Source organism: Gallus gallus, chromosome 4, assembly GCF_016699485.2.
Source record: "Gallus gallus isolate bGalGal1 chromosome 4, bGalGal1.mat.broiler.GRCg7b, whole genome shotgun sequence".
Taxonomy (NCBI): domain Eukaryota; kingdom Metazoa; phylum Chordata; class Aves; order Galliformes; family Phasianidae; genus Gallus; species Gallus gallus.
Genome location: NC_052535.1, coordinates 89076241 through 89094921, shown reverse-complemented (window position 1 = coordinate 89094921; position 18681 = coordinate 89076241). Strand labels below are relative to the sequence as shown.

General features: G+C 44.7%; 1 long non-coding RNA gene across 1 annotated transcript in view; it reads left to right on the top strand.

The window, feature by feature from the left end:
- The window catches only part of LOC121113227, a 53998-nt gene extending 53404 nt beyond the window's left edge, over positions 1-594 (top strand). The window contains exon 3 of the long non-coding RNA XR_005859807.2: positions 369-594. This is a non-coding gene — a long non-coding RNA (uncharacterized LOC121113227). The remainder of the gene's footprint in view (positions 1-368) is intronic.
- The last annotated feature ends 18087 nt before the right edge of the window (positions 595-18681 follow it).

Genomic DNA, 18681 nt, shown 5'->3' with positions numbered 1-18681 from the left:
GCCCAGTAAACCAAGTCCCTAATACTACATCTACCCTTTTCTTGAACACTTCCAGGGATGGTGACCCCACCACTCCCTGGGCAGCTGTGCCAGTGCCTGACCACTCTTTCAGAGAAGAAATTCTTCCTAATATCCAACCTGACCCTCCCCTGGTGCAACTTGAGGCCATCACCTCTTCTCCTATCACTGTTACCTGGGAGAAGAGGCCAACCCCCATTTGATTCTATGACAGTGGGATCACATCTATCCTAACAGGAGTTACGGGAAGGAGAGGGGCGGCTGCTCCTCACGCAGCCAAAAGTGATTAGGGAAGAGATGCAATCGTGAGAAGAGCTTGTCACATTTCATTTGCAAACTCCTCTCTGCAGGGATCGCGTTCAGACCGTACACCAGAGCACCAGGGAGTGCATTCCTCCTTTCATTTTGGAGAGAAACTTAGATCATCGATATTGTTTGCTAAGGCTCCGTCCAGGGAGGGGAAAGAAGCTTTGAAATGCTCGGCTGAGATCCTGCAGTGATGTGAAGGGGGGAACATGTTCTGCTGTGTTCAGAGGGGAAAAAATGTATATATATATCACCAGATTAAAAAGGAAAAAAAGAAGGAAAGATAGAAAAGGATTCAGATTCAGGCATTAATCTGAAGAATGGAACATGTTGTTGTTCTGATTTTTTGGGGCAGACCAAAGCATTAGGGATATCTGTCCCTGCAGAACACCACAGCTACAGCCATTGCTTGGGGTTTGCACAGATCTTGAGGCACTTTGAGAGCTAAGCATGCACGTTACACCATTGTTTCGGTGATGGCAAGGAGGTGAGGAACATTTCTGAAGGGAATTGGAGTGAAACCAGGCAGTTCTTCTCACGTCACCACCTCCCCACAGGACGCTGCTTGCTTTTTCTAGGACCACTTGATGAATCATAGAATCACTAATGCTGGAAAAGACCTCTAAGATCACCAAGTCCAACCACAACCCATCACACCATGCCCATAACCGCATCCATCAGTGCCACATCTCCATGGCTCTGGAACACCTCCGGGGATGGTGACCCCACCACTCCCTGGGCAGCTGTGCCACTGCCTTACTGCTCTTTTCAAGAAAGAAAATAATTCCTAATAACCAACCTGAACCTCCCCTGTAGCAACTTAAGCCCATTTCCTCTCGTCCTGTATACAAAGTCAATCAGCTCCTGACACTGTGACCCTTGCAATGCCCCAGCAGAGAAGGGACAACATCAGAGCCACCGTGGAGCATTAAAATTGCAGCTCTCCACTGAGAGGTGAAAATCCCCCTTCATCCTTGCCTCGTGCATGAGTCTGTTTTCTCCATCTATGCTGCTTCCCTTCTCCTTTCCCATCCTGTTACTGTTCAGCAGCGAAAAACCCTTACTGCAGGAATTCATGCAGTGTTAATTTTGACTGATAGCTGCCTTCCAGCCTCAGGAAAAACAACTGCTGAATGTGCAAGGCTGGTACCATCTTTCTGCAGCTCCAGGGTTGGGATGTATTACCAAAGGTAACAGTTCCACTGCACCATGGAATCATACAATAACCCAGGTTGGAACGGACCCACGAGGATCACTGAGTCCAACTCCTGGCTCCGCAGAGGAACACCCAAAAATCTCATACCATACGTATGAGAGTGCTGTCCAAATGCTTCTGGAATCCTGCCAGCCCAGTGCCATGACCACATCCCCAGGAAGCCTGTTCCAGTGCCCAACCACCCTCCTGGAGAAGAACAGTTTCCTAATACCCAACCCTGAACCTCCCCAGGTCCCGATATCCAACCTGAATGCACCAGGTACTGTGAAAATACAAATCTGTGCAACAAAATCCCCCACTGCATGTAGGAACTGCTGGGAAGGCTCATCAGAAGCAACAGTGTCCTGTGGTAGATGCTCAAACATACCCATTGTAATACCCTACAGCAAATCCATAGACCTACTCTACTGGTTTCAGCTCTTGGCCCCGTTCTTGGCCCCTCTGCAGAGCTGTGGGCTGATCATCCTTCCGGGCATTCAGAAGCACATTCAGTGGCTGGAGACTGCTTCCTCCAGCACAGCTGTAATTAGCTGTGACGTGTGCCTTCCCTGCAAGAATAAAACAAGGACATGCACACGTCTCTGTGACCACAGTGGAACAGCACACTGCTGTCAAGGCCGAGAACTGCACGATGCCTCCAGGCTCTGATGTCAGCGACAAAAATTGGCCTCTTTCTTTTGCTTAGTAGTAGTTCTAGCTGTGTTTTCTGGGAGGAGAGAGCCCATTTGCACTGCTGTCCTTTGCTGTCCCAGGACAGATCATAGAATCATAGAATGACCTGGGTTGAAATGGACCACAATGACCAACTGGTTTCAACCCCCTGCTATGTGAAGGGTCACCAACCACCAGACCAGGCTGCCCATAGCCACATCCATCCTGGCCTTGAATGCCTCCAGGAATGGAGCAAAGATGAGCATAGATGAGATGTTGTGTTTTGAAATGGAGAAATGCGCAGAGAGTTGGAGGGTTTGTTTGTTTTCTTGCTCAATTTTTTTGTTGTTGCACTGTTTTGCTTTTCCCTCATGGAGCCACGCCACTGGAGAAAATATAGCTTTCTTCTATTACCTCTACGTACACATCTCTTTTCCCCAGCTGGAGGAGGAGGCATCTGGAAACATGTGTGCTCCTTTCAGGGAGTCTGTTAGAGTGCTTGCAGCTAATGGCTGGGACGTGACATAAATACTGAGGCAGATGCATTAGCTGGAGAGGCAGATGGGGAGTTCCACAGCTGCAACAAGTGAGATCCCAGCCTCTTCTCTGGGGTGTTTGCATGCACATCATGCACACACACCTCCACCAACACACACCCCATGGGGAATGACAGTGGGGAGTAAGGAAACCTTCCTCTAGCAATGAGGTGGTATTGAGTTTTCATGCTGAGCCCTGTGCATAGTGTAGGAAGAGGTGCTGCACCTTTCTAGCACTGGAGATGAAATTTTTGGGGTAGCAGCTGGGTGAAATTAAGGCTCTGTTTAGCACTGTCACACAATGCTTCTCAACCAATTGAGGTGCATGCCTGAGGTCTTGGGCCCAAGTGATTCATCATCTTGAGTGGTCTTCATGATGGACACCAGAGCTGCTGAAGGCAATGCCTGATTGCCTGATGAGCCCCAGGTCCAATTAGTCCCACCAGCTTCAGGGGGCACAAATGAGCTGTGCTCTTTCAGGGCTTTACGATACCGAGGACCAAATGGAATCTATAATTCCGGGGGTGTTCTCTAGCATTTTGGGTTGTTGAGACTCAGGGTTTTGGGAGTTCCTGGGTCAAATGCCAACCTGACACCAGGTAAACCCCCCAGATCCTTTGCTTGGGAAAAGATAGATAGAGAGCAAAACTGAACTCTTGCAGTGCACCGTGAATATGATCTGAAGTTGTAGCACTCAACAAGAGGTGTCTTTCAGACAAGGTCCAGAGAGTCCCCACCTTCCACAGGGGGCTGCTGTCATTAAACCATGGGTACAGAAATGGAGTTATGCAAAGCCAGACACCTAATTTGTACATTCACATGCTTCTGATGTACACAGATGTATTCATCTCTCAAATAAGCTAGCAAGGGCTGTAAATACCTGCCAGAGAGAGAAAGCTAAGTTTTTTTTTTTTTTCATTCGTTTCCAAAGCAGAACCCTGAAAGATCCAAAATCTGCACAAAAGGAAGCAAAACCACCAGCAGGGTCTGCAAGGACGACAGAAGGCTGTAATTGTGCTATTTTGATTTCTCCTCCCAAACAGCCCAAACCGAAGTCTAAATGCAGGGTATGGGTGTGGGGAGGGAGATCACCACTGGCTTCAGTCCTTCCCCAGCTCCCATCCTTCTCTTGGTCCCCACTTTCTGCCCTCTCCTCCACACTTCGCCTCTTGCCTCCTCTTTCCACGTGAGCCAAAGCTTCTCCCATTCTCCTGCCCCCACTCCAGCTCCAGCCAGGACTCTGCAGACATCAGAGCAGCTTAAAACACGTCCTTCGTGCCCTTACCCTGACACTGCCATGGGGATACGTTGGACATAAAGAAAGCAAACTGCTGGGCGTCTCATTTTTGCCACCCTCCGCAAGCTCCATAATCCTCCTTTTGTGGATGGCAAAATGCTAAGCTTACCAAATTGCACAGCCCTGCTCTGTCACTACTGCAGGCTGAAAATCAAAGCTTGTTTGACATAAATGGCATCAGCTGGCACCATTATAACTTCCACACTACAGAGGCCAGCTGTATAGGCTGTGTCAGAAGAAATATCTCTCCACGTATTATCAGCTGATTTAAATACTAATGAACCAATAACCACATTTGAGCAGAATAATGGGCATAATAATAGAAGCCATAAAAAACAGAGGTACCTACGATATCCTCAGAAATGTTTCCAGGCTCCTTTCCACCCATGTATTAACCCTGTTAGTAGCACTCTCAGGAAGAAGCAGGGAGAAGGGAGGCCAGCAATGCTCAGACACAGCTGCAGAAAAGCTTTTAGAGGCACTGCATATGGAGGGAGCTGTGGACACGTTTATTCTGCATTGTTCTTAGAAGACAAAAGTCTTCTGGATCTCACTCCGTTTGTGGGGTGATGGTAAACATTTCCATGCTGGAGGTTGGCCTCCTGGCTTGTAGATCAGTGCAGACATTCAGAAGGTGTTTCGAAGGATAATGATGCATTGGAGAAGGATGAGGTTGCTGGGGGTCAGTAGATCCTTTCCACTATGTGAAACCCTATGGCAAGTCCACAGGCTGAGACCCTGGATTCCATGATTCTATGATTCCATGCCTTGGAGCAGATGCTTGCTTGGTCGCCCAGATTTCTCCAGTCAGATCTTGTGGTTGATTCTGGGGACTCAACTATGCAGAACTGCTCAGGTGGAGGCTGAAAACACTAAAATTTGAAGGCTTTAATAAAGACTCTTCCAGAGTCCAATGGAGCATCTTCATTTGAGCCAACCTCTAGTTCAGCCCATGGGATGACTCCAGCTCTCAGTTCTAGGTAGCATTAATGACCACCTATCTGCTTTCAGACTGCTACTGTTTCATCCTTAACCACTGTGGGTTGGTTTTGTTGTTGTTGTTATTATTCTTAACTATTTTCCTTCTCAGATCTATGAAACTTGGCTGCAAGGTGTGTATTGGAAACGAGAAAATCCACTCCTGGTTTACATCAGAGAAGCAGTACAGAAAGAGAATAAGAAATGAAGAGCAGCAATAAAATGAATTATTCAAAAATGCACCTATCCCTGAGTTCCTTGATCAATTACTGTCACTATAGCAAGGCTATAAGTTATCACAAAGATAGAAGACAATTAAAAAGGGAAGCCAACGGAGGGATCAGAATTAATTGGAGAGGAACACAAACAGTGTTAAATAAGTGAAACACTAGGGAAAGATGACATCAACAGGGATGTGTTTGCTTTTCCAGTCTTGCCAAAGCATCAAATAGACATGGAGTACACAGGACACTCAGGAGGAGAAAAGTGACCATGTAAAGGAAATGCCAGCTTTGAGTTAAGGGCAGCTGGTTGCTGTATCTGCCCAATCACTGAGTAAATCTTTGAATCTCTATATGGTTAATTTCTCAGCATCACATAAACCCATCTGCATTTGAGAGGGGCCTGAGACACATTTTTTTACCTACAGAAAAGCCTAAAAACCATCCAAGGTTTTTTTGTGTCAGGCCAAGTGCTGGAAGGAGGAGAGGAAAGGAGTGATTTCCCAAGGTTTCCTAGCAGAGAAATGACAAAAGGAGGCTGGAATCATAGAATCTTTTGAGTTGGAAGGGACCTTTAAAAGTCATCCAGTTCAACTCCCTGCGATGAATGGGGACACCTACAGCTCAGTCTGGTGCTCAGATCCCTGTCCAGCCTGACCTTGAGTGCCTCCAGGGACAGGAGAGGTCCTGGGGCTGGAAGAGGTCCTAGGATTAGATATGCCATCTTCACTTCTGGCACTGAGCTACAGGAGCTGTTCAGGCTTTTATTTCCAAAAGAGCTGGATCATGACGAAGCCAAGGCCATGTCATTAATAACACATTGTCCTTGCTGAGTGGGCAACGGTGGTGCCCAGGATGTAGGACGGGGGCAGGATATACCACAGTTGCCTCACCTAGACAGGTTCTGCTCTCTAGTGATCCCACACCTCTCTCCCAATGGAGTGTCTAAATTCTGGTGGATCGATGTCTACAGTAAAGGCAGGAAATTAATGTTCTCAGGGAATGAGCAGTCCTTTGGCCCCAGGGATGCACCCTGACTGCAGGAGATGAAGCATGTTGCAACCGTGCAAAGGGGCCAGGGAAGAATTCCAGCTTTCTGTCAGTCACTCTAGTACAGTATTTTGGTAACAAAAGCTTTAACAACGGTTGACTCATTTGACAGGAGCTGTAATGTCCCTGAGTGAAGCTATGACCTTCTGGTGCAGTGCTGTGCATGGCTGGATAATGTAGGACCACGTAGGAGCAGCAGTCCACAGAAGTGTGAAGGGTAATGAGAGAGGTGATATGGAAAAACCAGCTGATACCTCCAATAACCTGTGCGTGTTATGGACTGAATGTAGATTGAGTTATGTCCAGCCAGATCAGCAAGGGGAAGAATCCTACCCTTGCTGCACTCATAAAAATCCAGTGCTGTTGTTGGGTTAGTGGGCATGGTGGGGGTGGGTTGGGATTGGACTTGGTGATCTTAGAGGTCTTTTCCAACCTTAATGCTTCTGTGATTCTATGATTCTGTGAAAGACGGGGAAGGAGGAAGGTTGAGTTGAAGTTGTGAGGGATCTGACAAGTTACTGCCTCCTTGGAACCATGTTGTTTCTCATTTGGTTGGCTTCAGGCTTTGCAGGCTGGCAAAAGATCCCATTTACTCCCCTGTGAGGTATACCACTGCTTCTTTTGAGGCCCATCCTGGAGCAGAATACGTCTCTGTGACCCAGTTTGATTTTCAGCTGAATAAACCCTGTAATTGAAGGGCTTCAGGCTAACACTCAACCCAGCTTTCAGCTGTCCAGAAGCTGGACTGGGAACAGCTGGTCAGTTCTTGTATCTCTAGGATGAAACAGCTTCCCATGTGGACAGGCACTTCAGGATGCCCTTATACCTGAAGGTACAAAGCCCCTCTTGTGTGAGAAGTGTGATATCTGGGAAGAGGACAGAACTGGTTGCCTGAACCATGAGATGTAGTCATGGCTGTACCCTGGAGGGCTTCCAGCAATGCAGTAAGGAAAAAAGGCATCAGGACATCACCATGTGCACATGGTCCATCTACATAAACGACGTCAGAAGTTGTCATTATCAACCTCCATCTTCTTGTGAGGGTGCTGGTGGGGACCCAGATGTAGCAGTGGAGAGAGGCTGGGATGGTTGCTTTCCCCTTTGGACAGTAACAGGACAGCATGATGATGGAAGAGTCACCATCGTGCTTATCTTAGCAACATGCTTAGGGGGCTTTTCTACAGCTTGGAAATCTGTTCTGTCATTTGTGGCTGGCACTGACATGCCCTGGGAACAGAACTGGGAGGGAAAGGTAAGGAGAGTTCATGTTTTGAGGAGCAGATCCAGTTTTCAAAACATTTTCACACCCTTCGTACCGCAGCGATCCACTTCCCTCCTTCCCAGGAAGAGCAGGCTGGGACCCTGCCCACGCTGTGCGGGAAGGATCACTGCTGTTACCTTTTTATTTTTAACAGCACAAATGTTCTCTAATATGCTTTCTGGTTAAAGCTTTCCAAGACCACACAGCCTGGTATGGATACCTCTATGCCAAAAATTTCAGTTTGAATTATTCAAGTCTGGCAACGTCTTCAGCCACAAAAAAGAGGAGCTGGGAGGAGCAGCTTCCAGCAAGGTTTAATTTGCACGTGAAATTACAGCTGTTAAGTGCTGAATGGACCCAACAACTGCTCTGTTGGACAGCAGAGATGACCCATAAGCAATGAGTGTGTGTGCTGAACTTGGAGGACTTGGAGTGGGGTATGTGCAACCAGAGCAGAGCATAGAATCGTAGAATCATAGAATGGCCTGGGTTGAAAAGGACCACAATGATCATCTGATTTCAACCCCCCTGCTATGTGCAGGGTCGCCAACCACCACACCAGGCTGCCCAGAGCCACATCCAGCCTGGCCTTGAATGCCTCCAGGGATGGGGCATCCACAGCCTCCGTGGGCAACCTGTTCCAGTGCATCACCACCCTCTGGGTGAAAAACTTCCTCCTAATATCCAACCTAAACCTCCCCTGTCTCAGTTTAAAACCATTCCCCCTTGTCCTATCACTATCCAGCATCATCAGGACTGAATTAATAAGAGGGGATTCGAAGAATACGCAGCCACTTCTGCCTAAGAACAGAAGTGAATTATCTTTTTTTTTTTTTTTTTTTTTGGCCAAAACTAGAAATCACGCAGGAGAAATGTTGTTTGCCCCAGCAGTTGCCTATGTGCTCAGTGTCTGGATGGAGGAGAAGGTGCATTACAATGACAGCAGATAACTTTGTGCCTCACGAAAGAAAAAGGCGCACCGTTATCAGCGATTTCTGGAGCAGAGAGTGTTTCGGGCCCCATGGATTGCGCTTATCACAGAATAACATACTGTTAGGATGTAATTCACCATGGAAAGTTTCTCTTTAAGCTGGTTTAAGTAAAGAACTGATAAGTTGATAGAAGGAGCCCGGCTCACTTATGGTGACCTTTAAAAAGAATATGTCAGAGTTTCACTGTCAAAGTGGTTTTGGCTGGACATGAGCCACAGGCATGTATCTGCTATCAAATTAAAAAGCTGATCGTTGAGATCCTGGAGAGAGCTGGCAGGTAAACAAAGCTTTAGTGTGCTTTCCCTCTTCTCTGCTTGAGCACCCACTGAGCTGGGCTTGGACAAGGATGTCCCTGGGTATCGTACCACTGTGTTGGGCTTTCTTTTGGGCTCAAGTGTTGCAACTTGCAGTGTCATGTTTGTGAGCTGCTGGGATGGCCATTAGTCCAAGGTGGAAAGCAATGGTCCAGCAACGGACACAGCAGTGACCATAATCAAACTGAGCCAAGGTGCCTTGCTCTAGACACCTGAATTCAATCCATCGGATACCTGGAGGGGATCCCACCAGGAAAGTGTTTTATCAATACTGGAGCAGTGGAGAGGGAGCAAAGTCTTGAAGAAGAGGAGTAATCCAGTGTGATCAGGCTTCTGTCCGCATCTGTCCATTCAGTGCTGCTAGGCCAACAATGGGTGATAGAAACATCATCTCCAGGGCCTGTTACTTCACCAAACTCAACCCAGGGGAGCACCTGCTTTCAGCTCTTGCATGCTCCCATCCTTGGAGGAATTCAAGGCCAGGTTGGATGAAATCCTGGGCAACCTGATCTGGTGATTAGCAACCAGCCCACAGCAGAGGGGTTGGAACTGGATGGTCTTTAGGGTCCTCTCCAACATAAGCTACTCTATGACTCTATGCTGAGTACAGGTCAATATAAGTGATGACTCCATATCACTTTTTCTCTGCAGAATTTCAACATTTCTGCTTGCTAACGAAGATACATACATATGTTTTATATATATATGTATGTACATATATAAAAAGTTACTATACAGGCCCCATCATTTTAAATCTAGGATGGACAAACCTAGATAGAAGATGCACAATGGGGGACAAACCTCTACTAGCAGTGAGGTAGATGAGATACGCTAATAAGATCTTTTCCCATCTCTAATTTCTATGAATCTAACTGCTCATGCAGAAAGCAGGCACTGAGAGATTTGGAAAGCTATTTGTGTGGGTAATTGACATTATTTTCTCTGCTAGGCAGTACGCCCAGCTTCCAGTGTTAATATAAACATTTTTTTAAATGATAGCTTGTGCATTTTGTGGGCATAAAACAGCGTTTGTATTTACAGCTAAAATGCATAATAAATAAATGCATACATTTGGTAGAATATTTTATCTCCCTGAGAAAAAGAACACATCTATTCAGGTTGACCAGAAACGCTTGTTCGTTCTGGGTGGACTCAGCAAAACATAAGCACAAAACAAAGAGTTTGGAACGCTGTTCTTCTATTTTTTTTTCTATTATCATTTATTTTTGGATGATATGAAATGCTTTTTGATTGCCAATCGCAGAACAAAATATTTCCTTTTTTAAGGTTTGAAGTGATGGTTCAAAATCGACCTCTGTTAGTCTTTATTTTTAGAAAAAGCCGAAACAAGTAGACAGAAGGATTTATTTCAGGTTTGATGCAACCCAAACCCATAATTAAGGGCTTTTTTTCTTTCTTTCTTATTTTGTTAGCATATTTTGATAATGGCAGGATTGTTTTTAAAGCTTGAGCTAACACACACTTTAATTCTCCCCTCTCTGCAATGGGGAACTGCGGTTGCAGACATCTTGTGGCCATGGAAATCTTTGAGATTTGTCCTCTGACCTCTATCTGTCTGTGGGATAAGGTTTCACCACAGCCATGGTCTTGGGGTCATATCTAAGAGAAACAGAGAAACCTCAGTGGGAGCAGGAAGCCAAATGGAAGCAGTATCTAACTGACCTCAGTATATTCTTCACCCTCAGATTGAGTATAAAGAAAAATTCCTCCAAAAGAGTAGCAATGCACTGGCACAGGCCGCCCAGGGAGGTGGTGGGGGTCACCATCCCTGGAGGTGTTTCAGGACCATGGAGATGTGGCACTGAGGGATGTGGTCAGTGGGCATGGTGGGGTGGGCTGGGGTTCGGCTTGGGGATTTTAGAGGCCTTTTCCAGCCTTTATGAGTCTATGATTCTCTGGCTTGGACTTGCAAGCACACCAGTCCAAGACGTAGAATCATTCTTGGAAAACGGAGAGGAATTTGTTTCATGTGGAGAAGACTAACAGATAAACCAACTGAGTGGTGAATATATACAGCCCTCATCTCATTCCACATTCCCCCTTGTGCAAGCCAGTACCCTCTTCCTGAATTCGTGCTGCTCCATCTTCAGGAGATAACAAAATGCAGTACTAATTTCCATTATTATTACTATTATTTAGGGATTTAAATTTTTAATACCTAAGGACCCATTTTTAGATGGGAAAACCCTTGCATTTGATTTCTCTGTCACTGCCTGAGTGCTATCTCTGAGCACTGGGAAAAAAAATATATCTCTTTTGCTTAAAGAAATGCTCAAATGTTTCTCTTTCCCAGTTCTGCAGCTAACAAACATATGGCAGTAAAAGATGGGGAGAGCGAGCCAAAAACATGGCACATCTATCTGGACAGGCTTCTGTAACCTTTCTGACAGGTGCAGTTTGGCAGTGTAGAAGACTGGATTCTGTTTTAAGCAGCATCTATGGAAGGCACAAAAAGCACTGAGTCGAGTCCCTTGTCCCAGAATGGGAATGGAAAGGACACACAGTCATCAACATCCTCCCTCGTTGGCAAAGCATGAGTGGAGGGCGATGTACAGAGATAAATCAGCTGCCAAAGAAAAGGGGGTAAAAAATCACCGTCACAAGGTGAAACTCAACCTTCCCCAGTGAGGTGTGGAGTTGAATACATTAAATGCAGAAAATCTCTTTGTTTTCCCGGAGAGACTTCCTTGAGCTGATGGCCTCATGCTGGGATTGTGTATGCAAGAAGAGAAAAACAAAAAGTATTTTTTAATCTGGGAAGGTTACAGGTGAAGTCTGCATTTCATTACCTCCCTGCCCTCCAGCCTCAGCAACGAATTCATGAGATGGTCTTTAGAGACAAGTTAATTTAGACTGGAAACATGGAGCGAGTCTCCAGCCGGCTGAGTGCTGAAGGTAACCCTTTTCAGCGTGGCCATTCACCTAAACAGCCGTTTGAATAGAGCGTGGCAGCAAAGTCTGATTGCTCATTAGGATTTTGTAACCACGGATCTCTATGAGTGAGGAAGAGAGGAAGGCAGGCTTCATGCCAGCAGTGCCATCCAGGCCATCTGCATCCTAGAGATACCTCTCTGTTTGGTCACGACCTGATAGCAGAAACTGGTTCAAGATACCATCATTCAGAAAGTATTGATTGCCACGGGATGTGTAACTCCTGCATCATAGGGTAGGAATCCAGGAAGCTGACATGTATGATGAAGATGATTATTGTTTCACTATTGTTACCAAACTATGGTGGAGATTTCTTTTGAGAAACACAAACAAATTAACAAAGGAACCAAAAACTCACCTACGCTGGGATTCCCATAGGCCAAGTTGTGATGCAAACCTCAGGGAGACCGCAAGCCTTTCTGGGGACCTTCCAAGGAAACTGAAGGGATTCTTTGAACTGATGGGATGTGTCCAAGGAGAGAGGTTAAATGATCAGGTGTGTAATTTGGGAAGAGCTAAGATTTGAACAAAGACCTTTCGAATCAGCCCCGTGGTATGCCCAACATCGTGATGGATGTAGTTGTCCTAAGGAGTCCATCCAGGTGCTGAAGCCACCAAGCTCCATGGAGGATAGAGGGGCTTTCAACATTCCATCAGATCACTGCTCTTGCTGCAGTTCCCTTCCAGTAAAATAGTTGTTATCAGTCCTTCCTTGCTTATTCCTCCCACAAAGCATTTCCTATCAGCATTCAACCAGCTAACCTTCTTCTTTTGTCACTGAAACAAAAACACTTGCTCATTTCATGTCATCTCCAAATACTGCAACAATAGAAGAATGCAGCCATTAATTACGGAAATTACAGTTATGAGAGAAAATTATAGTCATTAGATCCGAGGTGAAACTCATTTGTACTTTCCTCAACTTCTCCTTTTTAGATGTTTATAAAGTCACCAACTTCATGCCTCCAATAAAGACCCTGGAATGCAACAAACTAAAAAGTTTGAGAAATGTGAGTGACATGCTGTCACTTCCAAGAGCTCTTCTGCTCTACAGCAAATGCTCCTTTTCTTCCTCAGAGCTGTGCTATAATATGGAGCACCACGGGAAAAGTGGCTTGGTCTTCCCTGTGACCCTATGAGACCCACCTTAACATGAAGATAGATTTGTCTTGAATGGCCTTCATTTCAAAACAACCTCTGGTGACGTCCTCATACGGTTGACGCCCACGCAGAGGGAGGGTGAGTAATGACAAGAAGTCACCAGATGATGTCCTGATCATTCTGTTTGCTTCCACCCACCCTTCCTTCCCCCTTGTGCTGTTACACATCTACCTTGATGCTCTTAAATCTGTGCCGTCCTGCTTCAGCCAACCTGATAGTAGACTCATCGTGTCTTATTTGAAAATTCAGTCATTTGGTGCATAAGCCAGAAAGAAGTAGAGAAAATGTTCTACAGGTCTCTGGAAAAAGTCCTGCTGATTCTCCCTGCCAGATGAATTTAGGTCAAATGCTAGATGAATTTGGAGCATGTTTTTGCTGTGATTTCCAACAGCTGAAAAGTAGAGATGCCAACACTTTGTGAACCTTCAATGTCAGTGGCCTCATCACTGCCTAAACTGCCCCAGAGTGGGGTAACCGAGGGTTTGAAACTGCAGCACAATGCATTTAAATTGATTTTGCTGCCATGTCCAGCACTTGAGATGAGAGCCTGACATGTTACTATTTGGAAGAAAGACCCATAGAGGAATGGAGACCTTTCATGAGGTTTTCTTCCCTCCCATCCGTCATTACCTCTTTGAGATTCTGCCCTCCACCTCCTCCATGTGATGTCCCTACAGCTCCAGAAGGATCAGGATTGAGCTGATGGGTCACAGCAGAACACTTGTGTGCTCTGTCCATGGGAAAGTTGGGATGGGACCATGGAGCATGGAAGCGTAGCATTGCTAAGGACAATGTGTGGAAATATCAAAGCCTTCTGGGATGAACAAAAAAGCTCTTGCTAACTTAATTCAGCTCTGCAGCAGATCTAAAATACATAAGCTGTCATGCTAAAAGTAGCCAGCAGTGTTGGGAAACACAAAATGATTTCCAACGACCAGAGTAATTTAGGTACTTTAATAAGGAGATTCTGTGGTTAAGAGAAGAAACAGCAGTGGTTGTACAGGACAGCCAGGGGGAAAATCAGAAGAAAAGCAAATATATCTCATGGGATCTATTGACTGTTAGTGCACTCTTTCCTGCCCTTTCTCCTCTGACACATGGACAAAATACCTTAAGAACAGTTGTGTCCAATCCAATCTCTCCAGACTCCCAGTTTGATTCATGAGAGCTGCAATGACACCAACCCACGTCACGGGTTTAAAGCACGAAACAAACACTGACTCAGACTGCTGGGGAGCACGACCTCGTATGCTAAGTCCTGTTACCATCATCAGATTCAAATGATATCAGCGATGATTAGTGGGAGTTAAGAGAAATCTGGTTCATTGGCCTTATGCTGGATGATGGGTGCCTGGAATATATGCACATCCAGACTTCATATATATATAATTTATACTTGCAGTTCTCCACAGACTTCACCCATAGGCAGTTCTTGAGAAAAGGAAGAGCCTGACAAGTTTATGCCATCAAGATAAAGGTTAAACACCCAATTATTGTGTTTGGTAGCAAGGCTATGAACCAGCACAACAAATGACTCCGACTATCTGCCTGGAAACTCAGTTCCATTCCTAGCCATAGAGTTTCCTTGAATGTTGTTTATCAGCAGTAACTTTCAGGGAGTGCTTCAGCAAATATTTCTGCCAAGCACCTTATTTACACCTGCTTTTAACTCTTAATTTTCATTCTTAATCGATCACTCCAGTCACTAAGGGCAGGCAGAAGAGTTAGATTTTACAGCTTTCATCAAGGCAATGACAAGAATACCCTTAATCTCTGCAATAAGATTTCTTTGTGGTACAGGTGATGGACTTGGCACACAAGAACAGCACCATTCCATATTTCTGAGCACGTGCAAATATTCTCACAACTGAGGAAATTCTCTTCAGATTCAAACTCAGTGTCATCTTGTCCCATTTTTTTCTCCTTGTGTTTCATTTATGCCTTGGTCTCCTTTGCTGTCTTGCTTTCTATTACCTATAATCAAATATTTTCCTAAAAGTGGAGTCCAAATATATTTTCTGTTGTTATTATCACCGGAATGAGCATGTGGTTGTATGGTTCACAGGATTCCTTTAAACAGACGGCTAATTGCTCACGAGCAGCTACAAAAGTTAACTATAAATATGTAAATTGGGAAAGAATAAAATACTCGTTAAACATTAGGCATTTACTATGGAAATTAAGTGTCATTAGATGCATAAAAGACTTTTCCAGCATTTGTTCTTGCGGCATTCCTCTTTAAGCCTTCAGTAGTGTAGTGATCCTAACAAACACAGAAATGGGCCACCCAGTCTAAACAAAATTAGAGCCATCCTGAATGGATGCCCAGAACTCAAACCCAAACATTTCTTCATTTGTTTTGAGCTTTGGAGATACCCCATTTCCTTTCATTTCTTCCCCAGTCTGCATTTCCTCTTTGCTTCCTTACCGAATTCAAGAAAAGGAGCAAAGTCTACAACATAGCATCATAAGAAAAGCTATTCACATGGTATTTTTGGCAGAAAGAGAGCCAGATAATACAGAAGCATGAAACATCCTTGGCAAAATATTTAGAAAAACACTAACCTGGGGCTTTAGCGTTGACATAGTAGAGGTCTGGAGCAAATTTTTTAGGGTAAGAATGGGAATTCCATCCCTGAATGTTGGAGATCAGACCAAACAAATGTTTTACTGAAATGAGACAGGTGTGGATTATCCTGAATTGTTTTCCATGAATCTACGGAACTGCTTATCATATCCCTATCTTCCCAGCCCAACTCCTGTTGCCTTCACGCAACATTTTCTACGTCAGCCCACTCTATTTGTAACAGGCAACTGCTGCAAATTGCTCCTTGCCTCAGCAGTATTTCTGGACCTCGGAGGTAGTGGCATAGAAACGCTCTAAGTGGAGCTCCCAGCCACCTGGGGCAATATTCTGAAGAACCTCTTAAGAGATACTGGGCTCCCATCAAATACTACAAAGTCAGCATGCTGGCAAAATTACCAAAGCAGAATTATTGAGGGCTTGTATGCAAGAAAGCTGTTAGAATTTGTCTTAAGATAATGAGGAAATAATAAAAGACCTGTGTGAAAGGTGGTGGGGCTTCGTAGGCATGGGAACTCTGCCTTGCTCACTTCATACAGTGGGTAGACTGCAAGGATGCTTCTCTTATCTTTTCCCTTTTCCAAGCAAAATCTGTCAGTTGCAGTTCATATCAACTCCAGCAGTGCAATTCCACTCTTGGCCAAAAAACAGATGAAAAGATGGAAAAATACAACTTTCCTTAAATTTTCTGTAGATTTGTCAAAAGGAAAAGAAAATAAATCACGGAAAATCCCAAATTTGGAAAAATTGCTGTGAAAGCACAGAATTTTTTGTCCACTCTCTTTCTCCAACACTCACTTATGTATAACCAGCCTGTTGACAACAGTGAAACTATGATAAAAATGGAAATCTCATCACAGAATATGCACAGAACATTCCAGATGGTCCACTTATTCATGGAAAACACACAAATGTATCTGCAAATTATTTTCAGATCACCTACAAGAGCCAATTGATACAACGTCCATGAGACAATTTTTGAGCCAAAATCAGTTGGTCAAAGTCCATTGGCCAAAGTCAATCGATGCAAATATGAAGTGCACATCTAAGGATTTTTCAGTTTCTCTGAGGTTGTTGCTTTATACTGCTTAACTATTTGTATTGCATCAGTGCTATACTGCTCTGGAGCACAGCTGCCCCATGTTCAGCATGCCACTTTTACATACCTAAGAAGAATTTCTTTCTCTCCAAAGAGCTGAAAGTACATGCAAAAGCACCATGAAGATCCTTGAACCTTCTGTTATCCTCTTCATCATCTAGACTGAGAAGAACACAAGTTGATCCTTCAGCTCAGGTTATTTCAAGTAGTCATCCTAGCTCTCAGTTGCCTGTTTAAAAAAAGCAAAAAAAAAAAGGGAATCTGAACAAGCACTAGTTGAATGATGATTTCCTTCCAACTCAGGATGTTCTGTGATTCTACGGCTATAAAATAGCCTGATCCCCCAGGGTGGGCAGGGGAGAAGGTATGTTTTGGTGTCTGTTCACTGGGCTGGATCTGCTCTGAGTTGCAAAGCACCAAGACATCCTTTGTCCTGTGCACATGATTATTAAAAAAACTCATAGTGATGCTTTGGGCACCAAACACAAGATTGCCCATAATAATATATGACATTATCTTTCCATAGTATATTCACAAGCCTTCTTTGATTCGCTCCTTGCTGATGACAAAGAAAATCCTCCAAGGCATGCAAACACAGTTTAAGAAGTAGAAGACAGGACTGGGGAGAATGGCCTCAAGTTGCACCAGACAAGGCTTAGGTTGGATATTAGGAAATACTTCTTCTCTGAAAGAGTGGTCAGGTTGCCCAGGCTGCCCAGGGAGGAGGTGGGGCCACAGCCCCTGGAGATTTTCATGAAACATTTAGATGTTGTACTAAGGGACATGGTTCAGTGGGGAAATATTGGTGGCAGGTGGGTGGTTGGAGTAGATGACCTTGGAGGTCTTTTCCAACCTTGGCGATCCTATGATTTTATGATTAAGATTCCTGACAACCAATTGTTTGTTACCCTTTGAAGTACCTGGAGACCAATCTCTTGGAACCTTTAGTTCTGCAAGAATAACAACTCTTATCTCCAACCAAGTAACTGTGAGCAGTTGTCCCAGATAACTAATGGTAAGACAAGAGCTGATGACCTCAAGTTGGACCAGGGCAGGTCCAGGTTGGACATTAGGAAAAATTCCTTCTCTGAAAGAGTGGTCAGGCACTGGCACAGCTGCCCAAGGAGTGGTGGAGTCACCATCCATGGAGATCTTCAAGAACTTTGGAGATGTGGCACTGAGGGATGTGGTCAGTGGGTATGGTGGGATGGGTTGGGGTTGGGCTTGGGGATCTTAGACCTCTATTCCAAACTTAATAATAATTCTATGATTCTATTTTATGATACTATTTTTCTTCCAGTCCCAGCTTTACTTTCCCTGAAGGTGTGATGTTGTTTGTGTCAGCCACAGGGTCATAATTTCCAGTCTGTACCATCTCCTGTAGGTTATGAAGGAAAACTTATATGTCTGATGTGTCTCTCCAAAGCATTTAGTCTCGAAGTTCACTGGACCAAGGCTTGAAATATAAACAATCTGTGATTGTGTGCAGATGGCTGAAGGCATGCATCTATTTTATTTATGCCTCTTGAGAAGACGTTATTCAACATGCTGTTGGAGATCTAAACGTTTATTCTGAACCAATCCCAGACAAAACGTAACAGCAGTCAATGGAAGAACTTAATAGGAGGTGGGATGGCAAAGAGCCTTTTTCTGTATCTGTGGACCATAAATCACAGATGTTGCAAGGGCCACAAATCTCGGCTTTTCTTGCCATTTATCTCAGCCCCCTTGCTTCTGTTGAAGGAGATTTAAAGGCTGACAATCTCTTCCTACGAGACATAGATGTGCTGATTTACTCATTCTTGAAAAACTGGCAGCAGATGAAGAGCTGGTGAAGGCTTCCACAGGCACGTTGTTGTGTCTTGGAAAGGAGAAATGTAGCTTTCAAAAACCACTGAGTGTAACTACCCACTATTTTGGGAAAACGCACAAATGAATCAAAGAAAAATCCATTGGGGATCAGATCTGCCCTTGGGGCTGAATCACACAGAGCACACGTTGCTCTGTGACTGCTGAGAGTAAAGGATCTTGGGCCAACGACCCAT